This window comes from Ascaphus truei, chromosome 2 (assembly GCF_040206685.1).
Source record: "Ascaphus truei isolate aAscTru1 chromosome 2, aAscTru1.hap1, whole genome shotgun sequence".
NCBI lineage: Eukaryota > Metazoa > Chordata > Amphibia > Anura > Ascaphidae > Ascaphus > Ascaphus truei.
Window position 1 is genome coordinate 66,031,740 of NC_134484.1, and position 26,543 is coordinate 66,058,282.

Here is a 26,543-nt window from a genome sequence, read left to right on the forward strand (position 1 = left end):
CATCTGCATACTTGTGTAGTGAGGCTTCCTTACAAGCTGTGGGAAGATCATTAATGAACACTGAGAAGAGTAGGGTCCCCAGAAAAGAGCTTTGCGGGACACCACAGGTGATATCCAGGGGGTTGGAGTTAGAGATGGATACATGTTGGGATCTCCCTGATAGGTGGGACTGAAACCTGTTTAAAGCATGCTTCCCTATTCCAGAGCTCTGGAGTTTGTTAAGCAGGATAGCATGATCAACTGTATCAAAAGCCTTTGCAAAATCTAGGAATACTGCACCAGTGAGTTGTCCCCGTTCCATTCCACACTGGATTTCATTACAAACTTTTAGCAGGGTAGTTACGGTGGAGTGTTTGGGACGAAAGCCAGATTGGAATTGGCTAGGGAAATTGGTCTTGGTATAGTAATTGCTTAATTGGGAGTGGACACATTTTTCCATGACTTTGGATAGAATTGGGAGAAGTGAGATTGGCCTGTAGTTTGACAGTGTTTTTGTCCTGGTTTCACATGAAGTGGATTGGAGAAGCAGTACTACACTACAAAATCAGGTTCCACGCTTGAGCAGTTCATGAATTACAGCTTTTTATGGCATAATTATATCTATGATTATTAAATAAAATAAATATCCTTTATGAAAAACAAACGGAAATATAATATGAATATCAGAATATGTGTATATATTCCCGAAATCTGTTTAGTGAAGAGTAATATAATTACATTCTTATCACTAAATACATTTTATGTAGTAACATTATAACCCCATTTATTCTAGATACAGATAAAAGAGTTCAAGAGGTTCACACCCTTTCCTGATCATCCTCAGAACTAAAGGAAAAATCGAAGGCGACCTAGAAAAAGCTGTTTATAAAACTATAACTAAATGACAGTCTGGAGTTGGCAAGTTATGAAAATAAAGATGGTACAAAAATAAAGCAGTGATATGCAAAATAGAAGAATCAGGTCCAGCAACTTGGAATGCCCCAAAATGAGGTCTAAAAAGATTAAAAAAACAAAACAACAACAACAGGTGGGTGCTAAGACAAAGAAACTCAGGTCAGGAAGTAGAATGTCATGTTTTCAGGATATCCCTGCTTCAGCACAGGTGGCTCAATCTTCAGTGTCTTTGACTGAGCCACGTGTGCTGAAGCAAGGTTATCCTGAAAACCTGACTTGTTGGTGTCCCTTGAAGACTGGAGATGCCCACCGCTGCATTACCTCATGGGAGATTGTGAGACTGGCTGGGAGAAAATCTCACATATGATCAGAAAGAGCTTCGTATTTAGATTAAGGAAAATAAAAATACAACTTGTGAGCACATTCACACGTCTCAGACAGGTCGGCAAACCTGCCTTTCCCCATTAGCTCTTCGTAGACAATGCACTGCAGCCAGGGATTCTGGGTAATGACATTAAGGAGAGATAAGGGGATTGTTTTTCTCTGAGCCCCTCATGCTCTTCAGAGGAACCTCTGGCACTCTTTGAATTTAGCAAGAGATGAAGAGGCAGCCTCCAGTTTGTAATCGTGTACACGGCTCATAAATCTTAATATACTTTGAGAGGAAATGTGTTCATGCACATTACTGAACAGCCTCTTCTGTGCGTCTGCAGTACAAAGTTTACAACCCTTAGTTTTGATCCATTTTTATCAGCACATGACTTGGAACAAAATAGAAACATTTCATGCCGTTCTTTACCACAATAAAAGTACAGGGAAGAAATAAAAGGACAGAGATTAGTAGACGCTCTTGATTCAAAATCTTAATTTCATAGTATTTAGGGGCAGCCTCAAGCCACCTGTCCTCACCTCTCTCAGAAGTTTAACTCTTGAGTGCCCCCTCCCTCCCCCCCCAATAGTGGATGTGCATATTACCAGCACTGTGGGGGCCTTAGGATGTCATTGACATTTTGCAACCTCGGCTGTCATTGAGCAGAGATTACGATCGAAATGGAAGAGGACCTCGGGGCACATCCCGGTGATGCAATTAGCTCATAAGCAGGAGGGTCAGCAGCACACAAAGGTTTTAGGGAACTTTCCATATAAGTGCAGCCCTCATTTTCGCCAACATTTTCCCCGCTGTAGGAGAAGTTCAAAGGCTACATTCCCCCATTGAGCTTTGCTTTAGAAGAGAAACTATAACTGTCCCCCACCTAACACGTCTTTAACCCTTCTCAAGCTTGAAGAACATGCAACATGTTGTTAAACAACGCTAACAGAAGTTGAAAGTACATTTTAGATGGATTAAGAAGTAAAGCAAGGCTTTAATACTTGCAAGATTGGGGGCAATTGGCGCATGGCAACTCCCTTCATCCTTCAGAGAATCACCGAGACCGTGAACTACACATCGTGCATTACCATCATTTATTTACACTACCGACACACTTTATTAAAGTGTGGCCGGTACCGCAAGCCGGGAGATTTCCTGGCTTGCTAGTGGCCGCCCCTCGGCGTGCCGCGCGTCATAGACGCGCGGTCACGCGTCTTCGGGAGCCTGCGCCCCCTTCACGCGCGTCCAGGGCTCCCCGAGGGAGCCCTGCTGTCCCGCGATCTGCGGGACGGCGGCAGGGGGTTCCGGGGGACCTGGCGGACCCGGTAGCGGTAGGGAGAGCGCCCCGATCGGAGGGCGCTCTTCCGCTGCTTCGGCGCGTGCCCGTCACACTCGGGCGCGCGCCAGGCTACTGCTGCGGCCAAGAACGGGCAAATGCTCGAATAAACTTGGCCGCAGCAGTATAAAGCACCAACATGTCCTGAAGCGCAGCACAAGGGTGGGTGAAAGACCATGAAGATTCAAATCAATTTGCGCATGATAAACACAATAGGCCAGAAAGTTTCTGGCTCCATAAAGTTTACAATCTAAGGCAGTGTTTTTCAGCAGGGGTTCCCCGGGCACACCTAAAGGGTTCCCTGTAATTTTCAAGCCATTTGAAAATGTTACCAAATACAGAAGAATTTACAATGCATCTGATCTCAGACGCGATATTAGAGAGAGTTGGGGCTCCTTATGTAGCCCTGGCTGGTTTTGGGGTACCAGTCTGCCCTCCACCTGGCGATAAGACCTGATAAGAGTAGGCCTGCCAGGAGAAATCATGCGTTTGCCCCACCTCGTGCAGCTTCAGTGAGTCACAGAGGAGGTGGTGCAACCAAGCCGTGTGTCCAATCAGGGACTCAGGCTTGCTTCCTGCTTTCTCTGTACTTAAGGGGCTGGACTTCCTAAAGTTAATGAAGTTTGCCTCTACCGTTGACAGAGGTCAGTCTACCCAAACCAGTTGGCAGGGCTCTGCCAATCTGAGGGCCCTCCCTAAGGGGAGCAGCGGGAGAATATTCCTCCTCCTCCAATTTAATTTAAGTGCTTTGAGGGAGAGCGCGGGACCTCTGTAGCCACCGCGCCCCCTGGAAATTCTCCCGCCCCCCCACTTCGTGCACCGCTGCAGTAAGACAAGCAGAATACAACTAAACACAAATGTTACACATTTCTAAGATGATATTTGTTGCCAATATTCCCAGCAGTTTGAGCTGTAAACTGTAACAATAGATAATGTTACCTTAGTAATATAAGGATACATTGTAGCTGCTGAGTTACACTGACTGAAGCAGCCATTATGTTAGACACACAATCAGGATTTTGACACATTTATAACAGCAGCACCAAATGATTGCCAGCTTAGGTAATGATGTCAAAATATACATTGCCACCTGCTTTACATATACAAATAAGAAAAGAAAAAAAGTGGGAATGTAGTATTGCTGCTTTAAACATAGTTCCTCCTACCTTATTTTATTTTTTTATAATCTGTATAGCAATCAGGGGGTCTCTGGAGCTGAACAGAGTTAATTTCCACTCCGGACACCCCGCTGCCCTAGATACTTAATGGAGAAGCTGCAGCCACTGTTTCTTCAAGGAGGTTTAAAACCCTGCAATGGAGGACGTTACGACTTCCTAGCGACCCGTGAGTTGTAATCATTCATTTTCCCCATGTAGGGGATAGTACCGGCGGCACGTTCTCGGGTATGTATAAGCAGTGGCCCAGCAGAGTGGCTCCATCTGCAGAGACCCCCTGATTGGGTGGCAGCACTGTGGGTTTTAATTTGTTAGTGTTTTTCTAGTAAGAAACCTAAAAACCCTTATTTACAGGATTTACAGAGTGCAGATTTTTACAACCAGACATGTCCCAGGTAGAAAATCCTGAATTCGGTTCAGTAGTCTGACAACCCACCTTTCTCCAAATATGAACTAAAGAAGATATCTGCATACAGTATAAGAATGACAACACCACAAGCAAAGGTATTATCTGCCGCCTGCAACTAGCAAGTACTATACAACATGTCAGAAAGGTTTTCAACGATGAGAACAAGTTGGGAAAGTGTCATTGGATAGATCATACTTTTATTCCCTTTCCAAGCACTAGAAACAGAATCAAATTACATGGTGCCTAAGAGACCTTCTTCAGATACAAACCCCGCAAGGGAAGCCTCACTGACATTGCTTAAATGCATGGTTACATTTATTACATTGAAATGGCCCTTTCCTTCACAGTTATGATTTGCTGACATTTATTGATCGAATTATGTACTGGATATTGGATTTTTCTTTTACAAAGCTGCTGCATACACGCAACACTGATTTACTACAGCTGGACAGGAGTCCTTCTTTTATTAATTATATTAATTTCAGTAATTGCCAGGACACTGAAAGCTTAAGCATTTTTACTGTCAATTTTCATTTAAAAAGAGTTAAGTCGTGAGAACATTCTTAAGTACCACTTCATAACTCTGACACCAAGTATGTATAAAAAGATTAGGCTTTATTTGGTATAAAATCAGTTGGCAGTCCTACATCTGTGTAATGCAACATAAATACCCCAGCTGGCATCTCAAACTCACACACATATGGACTTCAAAACAGAAACTTCCTTATTTGCTGCACTGCCAGGGTAATTCTGTATATTCTGCATACTACAACTATTTGTCAGGAGTCTGCAGGTGTGCAATGCATATAAAGACACAGCTGTAGCCATCCAGTCCAAGTGTTCCATCAAACACATAAAGGGAGACCTCAGCAGCTGGATTAGTCATCCCCGCAACAGGTCCAGGGAGAACAATATGGGTTAGTATTTTTGGAGAAGCATGGATGTTAAATTTATGATTATGCCGGTCTTACCAAATAACTGTTGGATTGTGTCATTTCTATGCAATGCATACAGTACTTATAAGAGTCTTTGTCAAAATAACTGGAGCAATAAAATAAAAAAATAAGGTTATTATATTTGTGCAATGTGTAAAATATTTTATTCACATGCATATTAGGTGCGCGACGGTGCATTTTCTACGTTGCTGAATAAATAATGATCTACTTTGCAGTTACTGTATTTGTTTTGTCAGTACATAACATTTTCAATCTGTGTTTGTGGAGCAGAAATGTTGAGTGATTTATACTTAAAATGTGTGCGGTTACGCAATTGTGCCCTGTGAACGTGGAATCTAAAGTACAGTATGTCTTCAGAGATAATAGCATCGTTAAAGAGAATGACACACTGACACGGGGTTATGGTGATGCTGCCTAAAGTGATTGTGCACATTTTGGAAACTGCCGTCAATTCCTAACTTGTTATAATATAAATGAAGAGATTTAGGGTCTCATTATCATGCGGTGCCCGAAATAGGTCTCCTATGGAATAGCACTGCTTAGTGAACATGAGACCTTGACATTTCCGAACTTCCAATAATCGATTATCTACTGGTTAATGGAGGAGCAGAATTGTTGAGTAGAAGTGTGAAATTCTGCTGGGATGTGCTCTGCTGCACTGCATGGTTTGACAATCAAAGTCAGCAACGCCAACATTTTATTTATTTTTTGGCAGGGGGGATTGAAAATCTTCCAGATACGAAGAGTTTATGGCTGGCCCACCCTAAAATGACTGTCTGTCCTAAAAACTATGTGCAATTCATCTGAAAGTTATATGTTCCACATTGAACACAACATTTAGATTGAAAAGTATGAGAAACAGCTGCCATTGCATTAGGTGAGCATCACCAAGTGTGAGGATCTCGTCTTTCACTCCCTGAAGCAATGGCTTCAATTGGTGCAAATGAATCTCGCTCACTGGGCATCCCAACTTTTCCACGGAAGATGTTCTTTCCAAGGCTCAGGCTGAGCTATTGAATAACAGGGGGAAATCCATGATTCTCAAGGACTTGCCCAGTCTCGCAGAATGACCAGGAGACTTTTGAAATGTTAGAGTCTCGGTAACCTACTATGTCATTCTGTCTGTGAGTGCAGCTGCAGGGTGAGCCAGTCTCCTGTGTGTGTGCGTTTCTATCTGCACCTATTTACCTTGCATCGATCACTTTATACGTAGGTTTGTTTGTCTACTCAGGCATGTGTACAGATATAGCGAGACTTACTGTGTCCAAAGCCAGGGCTCTGGAGATAGTGCTGCTGAGGTCGCGCTCTAGGGGGGAAAGAGGGGGGAGGGGGTTGGTTTATACTTCTGGATTGGATCCCCCTGCAGCGGTAATCCTCTGGCACTGGGGCAATCGCAGTTGCGGTTCTGCGGCTTGTCCCAGTGCAGAAATCAGTAAGTCTTTCCTCAACTGTAGGAGTGTAGGTAGATCTGTACAAATGCATGCGTGTATAAGATTGTGTGTATATATGCATGAGTGTTATTTCTACAACAACTTTTTATAGCATTGATATCGCACTCTGATCCAGGGTGCCATTCAAGCTTGTTACCAGCAGAACGGGAGCAATAACCCTCATCGTGGTTTAATGAATCATGGCCTGTGTCCCTCCAGTGGCCCTACAATGTTTCCCTCTACAGGTCCAGTCTGACAGTCAGTCAGTGAGGGGCATGAAAAGTAACACATACAATTTGGACTAATGTGTACATACTGAAAGTGCAGAAGCATTGAATCATCCTTAAGAACATTCCGTTTTGCATCAGATTAATCAATGAAAACTCTTCTATTGAAACAACTAGCTGGGTTTCCTTCTATGGTAAATCCTTTGCCCTTGTTGTGGGAGACTTCAAAAAATGACCCCTATAGATTTTGTTAGTGAACAGAGGGAGTGGTTGCTTGGTCGGTTCATCTTTGCAGCATTGTGGGTATTGTGGATTAATAAGATAATGCATACATTATACATGTGTTTCTAAAGCAAAATCTTTCTAAGTATGTTTACACAGCTACTGCATCTTAATCTGATTAAACAGTATGATCCATTAAAGGTCTCCAGCCTCGGTGTGCACGTGCGACCCTTGCGGTATATCATGTTGCTTACCACTGGCTTGGAGAAATACAACGTCGGCATCATGAAGCATGATAAAGAAACAAACAAGTCACCATACATTCTAATGACTATGCGTTTTGTTGCGGGTTTTTTTTTATTGTGCAGCTGGCACAAAGGTGTTTCAAAGCAATAATCCATGCAGATCGACACTTTTTTGCACTTCATGTTTTAATAGATCTTTTCTTGCTCTTCCCAACACTGTTTTTATTTTAAAAATACAATGCTCGGCTCAGGGGAGAGAAGTGTTTCAAATATTAAGTGGAGGTTAAAACGGAGCTCACCACAGCCCTGTGCAGTTACCTAAGTAACCGTAGAAGCAAGAGATGTCCAAAATCATGATTTTTAACACAAATAAAAATATATACCCTTTTTTAAATTATTTTCTAAAAAGCAGGATACGCTCAGGGGGAAAGTTACTAACATTATAGAAGTTATAAACTCAAATAGGCTTCTGGGGGGAATTGATGCTTAAAGGCTGCATATAGTTATCACTTACACAGAGCTTATATGGTGTGGTGGATGCGTACAGTATATCAACTTTAAAGTCAGAGAAAAGGAGGTCGAAATATAGTAAAGGCAATTCAGAGCAATTGTATTTTTAGTTTCACCTCTGGACACAAAATATATCATCTAATTTTCTAAACGTTACTTTTGTCTAAAGCACTTATTCCCATCATGTGTACTATTTGTTATTTATACGATTGTCACGTGTATTACTGCTGTGAAGCGCGATGTACATTAACGACGCTATATAAATAAAGATTATACATACATACAGGTGTCTCAATCAGTGGCTCACTCAAAGACTGACCTGTGCTGAAGCAGGCATATCCTGAAAACCTGACCTGTTGGTGGCCCTATAGGACTGGAGTTACCCACCCCTGCCCATACCCACCTGGCTTCCTCGCTCCTTTTATGTGGTGTGATCACATTACAATGTATGACACAACTGGAGGTTACAAATAACCCAAATACATTACTGAATTTTTTTTCTTTATATACTGATGCAAACAGCTCCAACTGCATACGCAAAAAACCTACCAGCTAAAAATGCATGCTGTGAAAATAGCATTTTTCTTTTTATTCCATTTTTATTCTCACTCCCGCTTTTGGTGATGATACTTGGTTACTTTACACCTGCTAGCTATTGTAAGAATACAAGGTGCTATAACACACAAAGCAACATTCCACTCAAACATCTGCAGAACATAGATGGCCTCCTAATGCCTACAATTTATTCTTTACATAACGACATTCTCGTCTAAACCCCATCCTATGCACATTTGCACGTCTGTTGGCATTTTTGCTTTTGAATCAGAAATACAATACAGACCACAACTCCTTAACAACAGATTGAGACAAAACCATGTAACAGCTGTTTGTTCTTTACATCTCCTGATTAACATGTTCTTTGAAGTTAACCATGTTTTTGCTATTCTGAAACCAGCTCTTGAAGAAGAGATTTCTGAAAAATACATTCATTACTGTTACACTGTAGCTGTGTCTCCTGATAACTACTGCAAGGGAAAGGCACTCACTCTCTCCCCACCAAGAATGAAAACATTACAAGAACTGTGTCAGTGAAAAACGACTCAAGCATTACTACACAGTTATGTAGCATGAAGTCAGGTAACCTTTTGGTGTTCAACAGTATTAGCACACTAGTCTAAGGCTGAGTCCATGGTCAGCGCTTAGGCGCTGACCCGTGCTGAGGCGTGCTGACGCTTGTTTATAGTTTGAGCGGTCACGTGAGCGGTTTGCCCAATGAGGGCGAACCAGCTCCGTGACGTCACTGGCCAGCCCCCAGACACGCCCCCGGATGGCGCGTGAACTAAGGCCAGGGAAAGCACCCGCTTAGCCTCAGCGCGCCTCCGCACGGCTGCAGTTACCGTGGACTCAGCCGTAGGCCTCGGGCATGGTGCCTCGGGCCGTACTCCTGCTCTGCCTCGCCTGCTCAAGCTAGGGCTTTTTTGAGTCCTGGCAGGCGAGGCAGTGAGCGCGCTTTGGGGGCGGAGCGGAGGCGTGGAGTGGCGGAGCGGGAGGTGGGGCTAGTCCCTCGTTCCCATTGGATGGTTGCAGTCACGTGACCGCTCCTCCGCTCCCCTCAGTGCCAAAATTCAAACCTGCCTGTCTCCTGAAAATTTCTGAGCCTCCGCACGCATGCGGAAGCGGCTGCTAAAGCCGCGCTGATCACAGATGCAGGGGGTAAGTGCATCTGCTCAGCGCGGCTCAGCACGGCCTGCTGTACCATGTCCCAGGCCTTAGGCTTTGTCCCCGCTGGCGCTGAGCACGCTCATGCTTGGAGAGCTCTCCAAACATGAGCGCCGGGTGTCCTTTACATTTTCGCAAGCGCTCGCGGGGAAGGGGACAGCAGGGGGGACGCTGCAGGGGAAGCGGAGCTCGCAAGAAAGTTGAAAAAAATTGTTTACCTAAGCGCCGGTGAGCGTGTGTGCCCGCGCATATGCGGGCGCGCATCGCGTGAGCAGGGACTTGTATATATATATATCAAAGACAACACAAAAATTAAGTAGCGCTAAAGAGGATGTGAAATAACCCTAATAAATGATCAATTATAATAACATTTAAAATATTAAAATAAATTAAAATTACCACAATTTAACCTAATAATATCTACAAACCATAACGTGATAGTAAAAAAAAGGAAAATCCAAATTGAATGTTCCACTCAAACAAAAAATCCAGAGAGAAATATAGTCCCAATAGAAGATCCAGGGAGTGTCTTTGCAGCTTTAAGGGGAGTGGTATAGTAAACCACTTTTGGAATCTATGAACAAAAAACAAACAAAAACGCAAGCTCCATAGCACGTAACTGAGTAAAAAATAAGGTACATTTATTTAAAAAATCAGCAACCCATAAGAATGTGCACTTACAGGATTTCAAACAGAACCATTCGTAGGAGAGAAATCTCTATTGTGGTCATCTGCGGTGGTAGGGTGAGTCCCAGGTTTGCAGAGTGGATGTAAACAGCCCAGGTTCACCATGAATTGGCAGCAAGATATAAAGGCATCCAATGCCTGCACGTCCTTTGCTCCCTCATACAATGATTGCTAACACTTGCAATTACCGCCAGCCGGAGCGCAGGGAAGCCAGGGACTCCAAATACACCAACACAAACACGATGACGTCACAGCTCTACGCATTTCGTCACACTGCGGCGACTTCGTCAGGAGAGTTGTGATTGTCAGGGACAGCCAGTTAAATAGGCTGGATCAAGAAAACCTATTTTCACATTGGTACTAAGTTTCACCACAAATCGTATAACTCTAAAATTACTATAAATATCAACATTACAATGAATAACAACAACAAAAACCATCAATAATTATGTTGTTCACATCATACAATGAAAATAGCTAAAACTAAACAATTTAATTATGTATAAACTCAACTAACACAATGATATGTTAGAAAAAGCTGTCCCACTATTACCAATCTAAGTTTCATCAAATATGGAAAAAAATCTATATATATATATATATATATACCAAATTGAAATTAAAACCTAAACCTATAATTTTAGTCAAAAGATATTAATAAATCAATATATTAATTAGAATATAATAATATGAATATATAAACAACCAAATACCACTACACCATATAGAAATGAATGATAGAAAAATCTAAATAAAATTGAAAAAATATTAAAATCAACCTATTTAATTCCTTGTGTGATGAGAACAACATTCGCAAAACAATCTTTACATTATATGTACTAACAAAAATGATTAGATTAATAATTCACATAGTGCATTAATTAACATTATATCTAATTACATATAATAACAACAATTGTTACATTAAAAAATAACTAAAATTATAAAAAGATAAAGGAAAAAACTGGATTAACTATTAAATAACACCTACTTTAAGGAAATATCATATAATATAGAGGAATCCCCTCCAAAAACACAGAACCCCATCCTAGGATAGGGGGAGAGGAACCGAATTAGCAACCAGAGCAGAAAGGCAGAGAACAGCAAGGCAGGAAACTAAACCAGTGTGCTAGTATCCAAGCACTCATTAAGACCCCTGAGGCCCATATCATTGGAGTTAAAGTGGGTCAGTATCTGCTCGAGGTCACCCCCATCTCCGTCCCATTTGATCAAGATGTCATCAATATACCGGCCATAGAACACCAGACCCGCCCCCAACCGTACATTGGGCCAGATAAATCTGGATTCCCAATAACCCATAAAAAGGTTCGAATAGCTGGGGGCAAATGTGGTGCCCATGGCCGTACCACAGGTCTGGAGATGGAAGCTATCCCCGAACAGAAAATAATTGTGACCAAGGATAAAGCCGACAAGGGAGAGGATGAAATTAGATTGTGATACATGTAGATCTCCACCCCCCCCCCTGGTGTTCTATGGCCAGTACATTGATGACATCTTGATCATATGGGACAAAGATGGGGGTGACCTCGAGCAGATACTGACCGACTTTAACTCCAATGATATGGGCCTCAGATTCACCCACCAGATTAATGCATCTAGTATTGTCTTTCTAGATTTGGAATTGTCAGTAGATTTGAATCTGAATTTCCAGACACAGGTGCATTTCAAGGACGTGGCGGTCAATGGCTATATACATGCAAAAAGTGCACATTATTCCAAATGGCTAAGCAATATCCCCCTCAGTCAGTTTAATAGACTGAGGAGGAATTGCTCGTCCGACCAGGTGTTTGAGCTGCAAGCCGGTCGTCTCATCGACAATTTCAAACAAAAGGGGTATGATATGTCTCTGGTGAAGGAGACATTCAAGAAGGTCAGGTCGGTTGAACGTGTGGATCTGTTAGCTAAATCAAAGCTCAAACAGTGCAAACAATCCATGCCTTTGGCAGATATCAACACAAACAACTGTGGGGTTAAGTTTATTACAAAATGTAATGGTTATTCCCACAAAATCAGACAAATTATCAATCGCCACTAGAAAGTGTTGCTCTCAGATCCGCACCTCAGCAGTCAGTTGTCTACTGTGGCACCACTGGTCTTCCGCAAGGGTCTAAATATCAAGAACATCTTGGCCCCAAGTAGACTTAGTGATACTTCAGTTGAGAATAGTGGTTCACAGTTAGTGTCAGGAAACATTAGGTGTGGCAGATCTAGATGTCTAATGTGTGGACATCTGTCGGATACTTTCTCTTCATTTAGCAACAAGTCTGAATATACATTAAAAAGTTCAATCAACTGTCTCTCCACATATATAGTGTATGTTTTATCTTGTCCATGTCAATTGCAATATGTGGGTCGCACTAAAAGAGCACTGTGTGTCAGATTCCTGGAACACAGACGTTCCATCATTAAGGGAGTGCTGGCACACAGTGTTCCTCTACATTTTTCCCAAGTACACCAAAAGGATCCCAAGGGACTTGTTATTATGGGTATTGAGAGTATTCCGAGTACCCTATTAGGGGGAGATAGATTTAAGACACTATGTATGAGAGAGTCTTTTTGGATATACTCACTTGGTACACTTTCTCCCAGGGGTCTTAATGAGTGCTTGGATACTAGCACACTGGTTTAGTTTCCTGCCTTTCTGCTCTGGTTGCTAGTTCGGTTCCTCTCCCCCTATCCTAGGATGGGGTTCTGTGTTTTTGGAGGGGATTCCTCTATATTATATGATATTTCCTTAAAGTAGGTGTTATTTAATAGTTAATCCAGTTTTTTCCTTTATCTTTTTATAATTTTAGTTATTTTTTAATGTAACAATTGTTGTTATTATATGTAATTAAATATAATGTTAATTAATGCACTATGTGAATTATTAATCTAATAATTGTTGTTAGTACATATAATGTAAAGATTGTTTTGCGAATGTTGTTCTCATCACACAAGGAATTAAATAGGTTGATTTTAATATTTTTTCAATTTTATTTAGATTTTTCGATCATTCATTTCTATATGGTGTAGTGGTATTTTGGTTTTTTATATATTCATATTATTCTATTCTAATTAATATATTGATTTATTAATATCTTTTGACTAAAATTATAGGTTTAGGTTTTAATTTCAATTTGGTATATATATTTTTTTTTTTCCATATTTGATGAAACTTAGATTGGTAATAGTGGGACAGCTTTTTCAAACATGTCATTGTGTTAGTTGAGTTTATACATAATTAAATTGTTTAGTTTTAGCTATTTTCATTGTATGATGTGAACAACATAATTATTGATGTTTTTTTTTTGTTGTTATTCATTGTAATGTAATTTTTTTTTTTTGTTGTTATTCATTGTAATGTTGATATTTATAGTAATTTTAGAGTTATACGATTTGTGGTGAAACTTAGTACCAATGTGAAAATAGGTTTACTTGATCCAGCCTATTTAACTGGCTGTCCCTGACAATCACAACTCTCCTGACGAAGTCGCCGCAGTGTGACGAAACGCGTAGAGCAGTGACGTCATCGCGTTTGTGATGGTGTATTTGGAGTCCCTGGCTTCCCTGCGCTCCGGCTGGCGGTAATTGCAAGTGTTAGCAATCATTGTATGAGGGAGCAAAGGACGTGCAGGCATTGGATGCCTTTATATCTTGCTGCCAATTCATGGTGAACCTGGGCTGTTTACATCCACTCTGCAAACCTGGGACTCACCCTACCACCGCAGATGACCACAATAGAGATTTCTCTCCTACGAATGGTTCTGTTTGAAATCCTGTAAGTGCACATTCTTATGGGTTGCTGATTTTTTAAATAAATGTACCTTATTTTTTACTCAGTTACGTGCTATGGAGCTTGCGCTTTTGTTTGTTTTTTGTTCATATATATATTTATATATATATATATATATATATATATATATATATATATATATATATATATATATATATATGACGCAGCCTTACACTGCACTATACAGTAATAGCACACTAGTATTATACTGTACTATACAGCGATAGCACACTAGTCTTACACTGCACTATACTGTAATAGCACACTAGTCTTATACTGTACAGTAATAGCACACTAGTCTTACACTGTACTATACAGTAATAGCACACTAGTCATATACTGTACTATACAGTAATAGCACACTAGTCTTACACTGCACAATACTTAATAGCACACTAGTCATATACTGTACTATACAGTAATAGCACACTAGTCATATACTGTACTATACAGTAATAGAACACTAGTCTTATACTGTACAGTAATAACACACTAGTCTTACACTGCACTGTACAGTAATAGCACATTAGTCTTACACTGTACAACAATAGCACACTAGTCGTATACTGTACTATACAGTAATAGCACACTAGTCGTATACTGTACTATACGGCAATAGCACACTAGTCTTACACTGCACAATACTGTAATAGCACACTAGTCTTATACTGTACAGTAATAGCACACTAGTCTTACACTGTACTATACAGTAATAGAACACTAGTCTTATACTGTACTATACAGTAATAGCCCACTAGTCTTACACTGCACTGTACAGTAATAGCACATTAGTCATACACTGTACAACAATAGCACACTAGTCGTATACTGTACTAAACAGTAATAGCACACTAGTCATATACTGTACTATACAGCAATAGCACACTAGTCTTACACTGCACAATACTGTAATAGCACACTAGTCTTATACTGTACAGTAATAGAACACTAGTCTTATACTATACTATACAGTAATAGCACACTAGTCGTATACTGTACTATACAGTAATAGCACACTAGTCGTATACTGTACTATACAGTAATAGCACACTAGTCATACTGTACTATACAGTAATAGCACATTAGTCTTACACTGTACAACAATAGCACACTAGTCTTATACTGTACTATACAGTAATAGCACACTAGTCTTAGGCCTCGGTCCCGCTGCGCTCGTTGGCGCGGGCGGCTATGTCGCGAGTTCCCCACCAGCAGGGGAATCCTCCCGAGCCGGTCCCGGTCCCCCCTGGCGGCACAGCTGACTACACGCTGTGGCGCGTCAGCCGCTAGGAGACACAAGAGAATGGTGTTTCCTAGCGTTGACGCGTCACGTGGTGTGGCTGTGAGCCAATGGGGAAGGGAGGCTTCGGGAGGAGGAGAGGCTTCGGGGAGCGGGGAGGAGTGTGGAGTGAAAGCAGGTGAGTGCCTGTCTGTGTGTGTCTGAGTGCGTGCGTGACTGTCTGTGTGTGTATGTGTGTGCCTGAGTGCGTGAGTGCCTGCCTCTGTCTGTCTGTGTGTGTGTGTATGAGTGCGTGAGTGTGTGTGTGTGTGTATGTGTGAGTGCCTGCGTGTGTGTGTTTAAACTTACCTTCAGCAGCCCCAGCTCCAGCCCGAGTCCGTGGAGGGAGGGGGTGAGGGGGGAGAGTAGCAGGTCCCTCCGATCAATCCACTCCCCCCCTCCCTGTCAAGCCTCCCACTCCCTGTCAAGCCTCCCACTCCCGCCCACTCCCTACAGACCGCCTATCGCGGTCTGTGTATCTCAGCGCACCGCCTGTCTGCAGTGCGGGTGCGCTGACTCTGGGAACGGGGCCTTAGCCTTAGACTGTACAGCACTTGCACACTAGTCTTACACCGCACTATACAATAATGACACACTAGTCTTAAACTGTACTATACAGTAATATTACACGTCTTACACTGCACTATACTTATTTATTTATAAAATGTTGTACCAGGAAGTGATACATTGAGAGTTACCTCTCGTTTTCACTTATGTCCTGGTCACAGAGTTATAATGATTACAAATACATAGTTACAATGAGTGAAAAGGGTTATACAGTACATGATATACAAGTCATTGTATGCACACAAAGATAATATATATTATAGGCATATATAACAGTTACAGACCAGATTAAAATGTGAGACAGCTTTAGTTTTAAAAGAACAGACTGGTGGCGTCAGGATTTGTTCCTATATAGTACACCAAGTTTGGCATAGGTTATGGATGTCAGGGTATCGATGTGCAACCCAAATGTTAAATTGGAGTCAAACCATATGCCCAAATATTTGAAACTAGTAACAGGAGTTAGGGTGGTGTTAGCATTGGTTCTGATCTGGAGCTCAGTCACACGAAGCTTTAAAAATGTAGTCTTGGTCCCAAATACCATTGTTACAGTCTTGTCAGTGTTTAAAAACAGTTTGTTTTGGGAAATCCAATTTTCGAGTCTGAAAAAGTCAGACTGAAGTAGTGTCCAAGGTCAGAGAGGTTAGGGCTGTGTGCATATAAGATTGTGTCATCCACATACATGTGTATTGAAGCTCCCTTACAATCTGTAGGAAGATCATTAATGCACAATGAGAAGATTAGGAGCCTTTCGGGACACCACAGGTGATATCCAAGGGGTTGGAGTTAGTGCCCGAGATGGACACATGTTGGGATCTACAGTACCAGATAGGTAGAAATGAAACCAGTTTAAACCATGCTTCCCTATTCCAGAGCACTAGAGTTTGTTTAGCAAGATAGCATATCAACAGTATCAAAAGCCTTTGCAAAATTTAGGAATATTGCACCAGCAAGTTGTCCCAGTTCCATTCCACACTGGATCTCATTGCAAACTTTGAGGAGGGGAGTTACCATGAAGTGTTTGGGGTGAAAGCCAGATTGGAATTGCCTAGGGAAATTTGTCTTGGTGTAGTAATCGCTTAATTGGGAGTGAACACATTTGTCCATGACTTTGGATAGTATTGGGAGAAGAGAGATTGGCCTGTAGTTTAAGATCATGTTTTTATCCCCAATTTTGTAGATTGGGACAACTCTGGCAGTTTTCCAGGTCTTAGGGATATGGGCTGAAGACAAGATAGAGTTGATTAGGGAAGCAAACCGTTTGGCAATGGTTGGGGGCACCAAGTCGTAGGAAGTTAGGCTAAGGCCCCGCTGCACACACTGGCGTGCCCGCCTTACGTCGCATGCATGGCACTTCACCACGATCTGCGGTTTGTAGGGAGCTTTTTTAGGCGCGGGGGCGAGGCCAAATCGGGTCGGGTGGGCGCGGCCATGACAAGCACTGCAGCAGCCCCACACACACACAGCACCCAAAATGGCGCTCTGCAGGCAGGCAAAATTAAACAAATTAAAGCCAATAAAAATAAAGCAGTTATAATAAATAACTATAATAAATAGATAGAATAATAAATAACTATAATAAATAGATAGAATAATAAATAAATAACTATAATAAATAGTTATAATAATAAATATAATAATGAAATAAAATAAAGCTAGCAGCAAGCAACCGACAAGCTGCAGGGTTTAAAGCAATAGAACTGCTGTATTTGCAAACACATTTTTTCCCTCTTCCGGTTTTGAAAAATATGTGCTGCCATTGGCTAGCACTAGCTGGCATATGATTGGTTAATGGGATCCAGTCTGTGATTGGCTCCCCGGCGCACCATGTGACGTGTCGCTGCACGGGATCACAAACCTGTTGTAGCCCCTGCTGGCTGACGCGTCACAGTATGCAGTGAGCCTTGGAGCGAGGAGGGACCGGGACAGCCAGGAAGAAGTTATGGGGCTGGTGAGAGGCGTGCGCACGCCACCGGCTGCACTGTGGACCTAGCCTTAGGCTGCAGTAGGTCAAGTCCACATTGGCTGCTTAGTTTTAATTTGAGGAGCATTTGTACAATCTCCTCTTCAGATACTGGGACAAATTGAAAACTGTGGGCAGTGTTGGGAGAGGGTGGAGCTATAGAGGTACTCCCCGAATGAGGTTCATGTATGTAGTTTGGGTTGCGTTTAGTTAATAAATTAGTACCACACCCCACAAAGTATTCATTGAATGCATTTGCAATGTCATACAGTAATAACACACTAGTCTTACACTACTATACAGTAATAACACACTAGTCTTACATTGTACAGTAATAGCACACTAGTCTTACACTGCACTATACAGTAATAGAACACTAGTTTTACACTGCACTATACAGTATATTCAGCTCCTTGCAAAAAATATTTACATGAATAGTACACAAAGCATGAACACATGGGTAAATATTGCACATAAATAGAAACAGCATGAGACGGAAGCCACCGTCTTTTTCTAAGCAATGCAGTTGGAGACCAATAAAAATGATAAATAAAACGATATGCACTCATGCAGCGGGTGAAGAAGAAGAGAGTCTGACGAGGTACTGAAGCATCGCTGGGAAGACCATTCACAGAGGTTTGGGGGTTGTCAGACAATTGCGGATTCTTTACTGTAAAAATGTTCTAAGGTTTTGTTTATACAGTGTCTGTCTTGCACCTTCATCTCTCTTGTAACATTATTTTACGTAGGTCATGATAACATCCCTGCTCCTAAGAATGGCAATAATGTAAGAGAACAGCCTCTCTGACTTAATGTTTGACATAATGTCATTTCAATTAAAAAAAGAGGGGGAAATGTGATGGACATGCAAGAAAAAAAATATTACTTTTCAGTATACAAATTCATTTTATTGTATTGTATTATTGAGCTTAAACTGCTGCTTTAAAGTTGACTTATGTTGAGCAGTGGTCAAAAAGTATTAGAAGATTAAAGATTGTGCCAATTTGCAAAGCATAGGAGGAACAGCTGAGTTAATAATGGCTTCATGTGACAGTAGACAAACAATGTCCTTTAGTAATGGAAGAGTTGGTATGAGAAGTGTTAATCACATGGAAGTATGTACCCCACAAGTAATCATTACTCAGTAAAACAGTTGTTCGCAGCTGTGATATATTTTAAAGTACCAACGTAGGAGATGGCCAACTCAGGGGCCAACTCCAGTCTTCAAGGGCCACCACAAGGTCAGGTTTTAAGGATATCCCAGCTTCAGCACATGTGGCTTTATTATAATGACGGAGCCACCTGTGCTAAAGCAGCGATATCCTTAAAACCTGACCTGGAGTTGGCCACTCCTGCTGCATGATGTCTAAGGCCACGCCTATAGTGCCCGCGACCGGCGACACGACACCGCTAGCGAAAGTTATATTTCGCTTTGTGGCGGCGCGGGCTTCCAGGCATTTGATTTGTTCAGGGGCTGCCATGAGGCGACAGCCCTTGAAAAATCAAATATTCCCGGCTTCCAAAGTCCGCGACGCGACATCGCTCCGTCGCATTGCCGCCGTCGCGCTTACTATAAGCGCACGCGGCGGCAATGTTTTTTGGGCGGCGGCGGCCGTCAAAGGCACTATAGGCGCGGCCTAACTTGTGTCTTCTGCAGGTTTGACGGTCACTGCACTGTACTCACATCAATATTCCTCATTGTTTTATTAACATTATCTAGCATGATGCGTTTGCTGTATTTCTGGACATCACGTTTAAGGTTTAACAGGCTTAAGAGCAAAATTGAACACCTGCCTACTTATACATGCGTTACCTAAATAAAGGGCTCTCCATCAGGCCAGAAGCTAGCAAAATGGTAGGTCAAAATAAATTGCAATGCTGTACACAATATTATTGAAATGTCATTATCATCAATTGTCCCATTTAAATTATACCTCTCTATTATGTTTCTTAAAGCTGCAGTTCAGGCAATATCCTACATGTGTGTTTTTTTTTAATAAATCAGTTCTGTGGCAAGAAAAAATACTTTTAGCATTTTCTGTTTTAAAAAAAACAACTTTGAAAGACCAATTTTCTTGTATTCTATTTTAACAAGCATGCTTGTTCCTATAGCAACGATTTACAGTCCCCATATTTAAAGATGTCGCCAAACTTTGCCGATCAATAGACTGACGGGCAGCTATGCAGTTCTTTAGGTAATTAGAGATTGCACACATGAAACTATTGAAGTAAAAAAAAAAAATTAAAAAAAAAAAGACTGAACTGCAGCTTTAAGATTGTATTCACAGAATTGTAGCAACTCGCAAAACAATTTGTGCTGTGGCTTGACAAAGTGCTTTAAATGAATAAGACTTGGATATATACTAGAATATAAAAGGGGAAAAAAGATGTGTCGTAAGAGTTCTGTCAGTCCACTGATGTTTATAAATGAGCGCTTTTTAATGTCTAAGATTCACCATAAATAAGTGAGACGTGACTTTTGAGTATTTATAATCAAGCAGGTGAAATCATTGTGAAAGCAGCCATTTTAAATGTGACATACAAAATATAACATTGTGCTTTTTCTCACAAAAAGTGGCTTCAGCACTTTAATGCAGCAATGCAATTTGCAAAAGGGAAGAAATATGTATTAAGCTACTTCAATGTAATTTACACCGCAAAACAGAAAACACTGCAGGGTTAAGGCAAATCCCCTACCATGCTTTAAAAAGAAAAAGCCTGGGAAAGGGCTCATTTTATTCTCCAAAAAAGTACACAAAGTTTTGTTTTTCCCAAGGTGTAAATGTTAAAGTTAGGGGAAAATCATTACAATATGCCCCAATTTACCAAAACTTTGATTTCATACAAAAAAAAAGTCCCTGTTAAAAACATAGCCAAGAGAAAGATTTGTGGAAAATGCTTAGTGCGCCAAGACAGCTGAGGCAACATTATCAATCTCTACAGGGTTCCAGAACGCTGAAGGCGTCACACAAATACAGAATCTTTTCCCTTTCTTCAATACGGGACACATTATATGGGGGACTGTAATACAACCCTACGATCATTCCTGATTATAGCTAACAGACTCCTCTAATCTTTCTGACTTCCGTTCCAGCAAAATGCATTTAAACAAAATAAAATACAGCTTCATACTCAAGTCATTAAAGCCAAGAATAGAGGGGAGGGGGGGGGGAGGGAGAGAGAGGGAGGAAAAAAAATGAAGATTTTTCAGTTGATTATATCAACAAGTGCACAACATGTTAGATTTATCATAAAAGAAAAATCCATGAGATTTCTTTTTCTGGGAGTTAGTTAATGCTTCTTTTTATGACACATTTGGCCAATGAAAGCAGACTAAAACAGTAGTACTTTGAAGCAAGAGCCAGTAAATGCCTCTGTGGTTTACCGAGAGAGGGGATGCACAATATATTAGACCACAGTTAATGAAATGAAATCATTTCTTCTGTTTCTGAAATGTGTCCTATATTAGTTGTTTGGAAACTATACAACTGTTTATAGTTCCTTAGATGTCCTTTTATTTCGGTAGGAAACACTATCTCTTGCATCTACTTGTTGTAATTAACTCAATACATGGCGAACGCTGGAAAAGGTTTATGGTATGTAACCCTTCAGAGCAGAGAAATGAGTCTTGCAGCAACTTGCATTGATTGCCGGCACTTACATCAGGGAGTGCATACAGTAGGAGAAGGATACATTCCAGCTATATTTCGGCAAGCGTCCTTGTTACAGTTTGGCCGGTATTCAATAATCTGTGACGGAAAATGGAGAGATCAGCTCTGTTCAATTGAACTGGACTAACATTTTCTCCAGAGCAGGGAAGCGGCTTCCCAGTATATTGAATAAGGGCCTCTGTGTGTGCGCGGATGTTACCGGAGGTGTTAAAGGTGCAGTCCTGCCTAGAGCCAAACTAAATGACTTATCTTTTTATACCACGTTTATTCTGACGGTGTTTGCAAGCGCTGAAACATGACGTTTAGAGATAGATTTTACTGCCTTAAACCTCTCTTATCACTGACTAGTTTCCGGACAGGACCTAAGGCATAGGTCGGGATTGATCGAGCAGCGGACTCAAGGTATCGCACCACCACCCGTCTGTAGCTACCACGCAAACCAATGGCAAATACAATCCTATGCGGGGGAAAAAAGGCTAAAAGCGTTTGCATACATCTTCTGCATCACATATATCTACAAATAAACCATTATTTAACATCTGCCAAAACATTCACTTATAATAACTAGATACCGTGTTGAGGGCAGTCATTTTGAGCATGCATACAAATTCATGAATATATTTAAGTAAATAAATAAAAGGCAAACTCTCACACTACCAGGCACGCCCCTCACATTGAAGCAGCTTTAAAAACCAAAGACAAACTAGAAAACCAGCTTCACAAATTAATGAATCTTCCCGGTTTCAATATTTAGAGAAATATAAATATCTAAAACTATCTAGAACACCATGTGAAATATTGAATTTAAAAGGACCCTAAGAAGCATGTATAAATTACAGAACAGGTACAGTAAGTGAAGAAAATGTGGCGTTATTTTTCCCAATCATACAACCTGTGATCCAAGAAACTTGTTAATGGAAGTTAACGTAACCTTGTTAAGAAAGAAAGATAACAGCTAAGCCTGGGTATGGCATGGTGTAGTCTACTAGAGATGGATTTACTGATCCCACTGCTGGAACCCATCAGCGCATTGGGGCACTTATGGTTTACATATCTGATCTGTGAGAGGGCGATCCCACTGTAACATATGAGGCATCTGTGTCTCACAAAGTGAAGAGCAAGCGCCTTTGTTCAATATGGGGACAGAAAGAGTTCCGGTGAATTATCATACATCCTGCATTGGAATCAGTATGGCAGTTTTGCTAGGTAACCGATTAATGCCATATCCAGCTCTTTTACCTCCTCTTCTGTTTAACCTTTTTTTTTTCTTCCATATAATGCTTTTCTTCCAATAGGTCTTAAAGTGATTTACAATGACAGCATAGTGCACGGTACGCAGCACACAGGGTTTTTTTTTTACAGACAGTCCCAGTTTCTTAGAGCATACAATCTATATTTTTACTGAATGATAAACAGTAAAGTGACTTGCACAAGGTCACAAGGAGCTGACACCGGGAATTGAACCAGGCTTCCCTGATCAGTGTCTTTAGTCACTGAGCCACTCCTTTAGCCTCAGGTTATTTGCTATTTTGACACAGTGAGCAATATCAACATACTTACAGTACTTTGGCTTAAAGGATAATACATATTGGTTTGTTTTTCTTATGCATGGGCTTCACAATTACCCCAGACCTTTACCCCGACATGTGAAAGCTGACATGTTGAAAATAACAGGTACCAGAACCTAAAAGTAATGTAATGCTTACTAATGCTTTTACTCTGCGAGACATGACACAGTGAGGCATGCAATCAATATGCACAAAAGGTGCTGAATTTGTATTCCTGTGCATGTGTTTGGCTCAGTCATTGGATGTAGCTGTATCGAGGCCCAATAACTTTGAAGCTGAAAGTAAAAACAAGATATTGCTAATAATAGATGAATGGATTGTCTGAGCTAAGCCGTGCAGCGTTATTTCTCAAAGCGGACAGAGAACGCTTTTTAAAGGCTGTATATATGCAATACCTGGACATTTTGTATTATAATGTGCTTTTAAAATCCATTACATCATTCTTAATAAATGAAAATGTCAGCGTTGGTTAAATGTGAACTACTGTGTAATACACTGTGCAGTAAGTTAAACAACTGCAAAATAAGTATATGAAGGGAAAATAAGTAAAGAATAACAATGATACATCTGCAAAACAGCATCTTTTATAACATGCCTTTAAAGTCTCATTCATAAGATTAGGAACATATAATAAAACTTGGTAGTATATCGATATGTGAACATTCGCCATTTGCACAGTATCTTGTGTTTCACTTGAAATGCTGTAGTTCAGAGTGATTGGTCAAAAAAGTAAGATGTTGTGCTGCTAGTGATCTAGTTTAATAGACTAATTTGACACGCTTACATTGTTTGTCAAGTACATCAGCTTTGAAGACCTCCAAGACTTTTCTTCTTTACTTGTTACCTTATTTCTTCTAAATCAATAAGAAACAGCTCTGTTTCTGTACATAAACAAACCCCATTTCTTTCATTAATGCCTTATTTTCCAAAATATACATCAGGTGACTGATATATTAACATGAGTAATCGTTGGAGTTTAAAAACAAAAAGGCTAATTTGGAGAAAAAACACATGAAATGTTTCCATATGTTTTATGCAGTATTCTTTACCCTCTAAATGAGCACATTCACTTCCAGTCTCTGGCTTTGTTTCAGAGGAGCTCCATCTGCATACTGCAACGCTTACAGGCACATCTCAGTCATGCAATAGCTATGTCACAGCTCATATATCAAATAAAAATCACATTCAAGGCCACACAACCTTATATACCCAAAGTCTTCTATTCTATTTAAATTAATCCTAAGAGAGCTCTTATTGCACCTCGCTGCAAGGAATCACGTGACTTCTTTTTTTTTTTTGTTAGAAAACAGAGTTCCACAACTTAAATATCAAACAGTTACGAACGCAGTGCAGTAGAATCTGAAAGACAACTCTATTACATTGGTAAGCTCTGGAAGTCTCATTAGTTCCCAGAAACAGGTGCATAAGTGGAAAAATGAATCTTTTGTGCACTCAACAAATCCTAAAAGTAGCAGAATACTGGATAAGCAGTAAATCACCAATAGCAGAACTCTAGCTATGTGGTTTAAAACAACACGTACATCACAAAAGGTTCTTTCATGGTGCCAACAAATGTTATAAATTAAAAATATATATTTTACATAAATAACACAAGTAAATTGTATATCTCTATATATCAGTTAATACACACACACACACACACACACACACACACACACACACACGCACACACGCACGCACGCACGCACGCACGCACGCACGCACGCACGCACGCACGCACACACACAGCTGGAACATGTATGCAGGAACAGAAAAAGCCAGCAATCCAAAAGACTTTAAAATGTGTAAGGTGTTTATTTGAAATGGACCAATATTGAGGTCCCATTAAGGCCTTTGTCAAGATAACAAGTGAATCACCAAGACAACCTATGAATATCCTAAGTGAAGAATGCTACAGGTGAAACAAAAAAATATGAGTGGCTGGGGTTGCTAGGCAACATAATATGAACAAAGTGCCCTGGCAGTCTCACACACAGAGCCAATGAGGGAAAAGTACACTTTCCTGAGGGCTAAACTATCACATTCAACGTAAAACCGGTATGATACTAATTGGCTATAAAGTATCTATACAAGAAGATAAATTGATACATTTTATATGCTGAAAATAGCTAAATGTGGCAGACGATATAAATACACTAGAAGTAGAACAATGGATAGAAAGTGGCATATACAGTATGATTAAGTTCTAGAAAATAATTGTATGAATGCACCACCAAATGCAATATATGGAAATAAAAGTAGGTTAAGCACAATTCTAATGAAGAGACCATAAGCTCAGGGAAACATGAAGTATCTGGGTGAGAAAGCCAATAGTCCCACGCACCCAAACTATGTACATACATACACACAATATATATATATACATAATATATATATATATATACATAATATATATATATATACACATAATATATATACACAATATATATATATATATATATATATGCAAATATAGCTGTATGCTCATCTGCATGTCTTAGGCAAGTCTGCAACCCCGCCTTTCCCCATTATCACCCAGCATACAGCACTTCCACTGCAGCAAGGGATTCTGGGAAATGACATGCAAATGAGCACACAGTGTCACCTTTTGCCTCAATAACCATTTTTAACATGGTTCCCTATAGGCTTAAGCTTGCTGCATGGTCACAGCTTTGAGCACAGCCAGGGTTAAGGTGCATACCCAGAAAACCACCCACAGACAGCCGTTTCGACCTTGATGGGTCTCATCAGTGTGGGGTTGATTTTACTGGGAATGCAAGAGAGGCTATGGGATAGGCTAAACCATAATACTGAGTTAAGTTATGGTGAGTAAAAAAAGTGACAAAAACCCTCCCAGGAAAGCAAATATGCAAATATAACTGTATGCTCATCTGCATGTCTTAGGCAGGTCTGCAACCCCGCCTTTCCCCATTATCACCAAGCATACAGCACTTCCACTGCAGCAAGGGATTCTGGGAAATGACATGCAAATGAGCACACAGTGTCACCTTTTGCCTCAATAACCATTTTTAACATGGGGAAAGGCGGGGTTGCATATTTGCTTTCCTGTGGAGGGTTTTTGTCACTTTTTTTACTCACCATAACTTAACTCAGTATTATGGTTTAGCCTATCCCATAGCCTCTCTTGCATTCCCAGTAAAATCAACCCCACACTGATGAGACCCATCAAGGTCGAAACGGCTGTCTGTGGGTGGTTTTCTGGGTATGCACCTTAAGCCTGGCTGTGCTCAAAGCTGTGACCATGCAGCAAGCTTAAGCCTATAGGGAACCATGTTAAAAATGGTTATTGAGGCAAAAGGTGACACTGTGTGCTCATTTGCATGTCATTTCCCAGAATGCCTGCCACATTATACAGCTTTTCAGCACAGACAAGGATAAAGAAGTGAATGGCCACTAAACCTACTCACTGACAGATGTTTCCACCTTTTGGGTCTTACCGGGATGGTTACTAGCTTAGCACATCATAGTGGAAGAAGATAGCTTAGCACATCCCTTGAA

The 26,543-nt window shown here is 40.7% G+C and overlaps 1 protein-coding gene across 6 annotated transcripts in view; it reads right to left on the reverse strand.

The window, feature by feature from the left end:
- The window catches only part of VPS13B (vacuolar protein sorting 13 homolog B), a 1,123,013-nt gene that overhangs the window by 809,575 nt on the left and 286,895 nt on the right, over window positions 1-26,543 (reverse strand). The window lies entirely within an intron of this gene.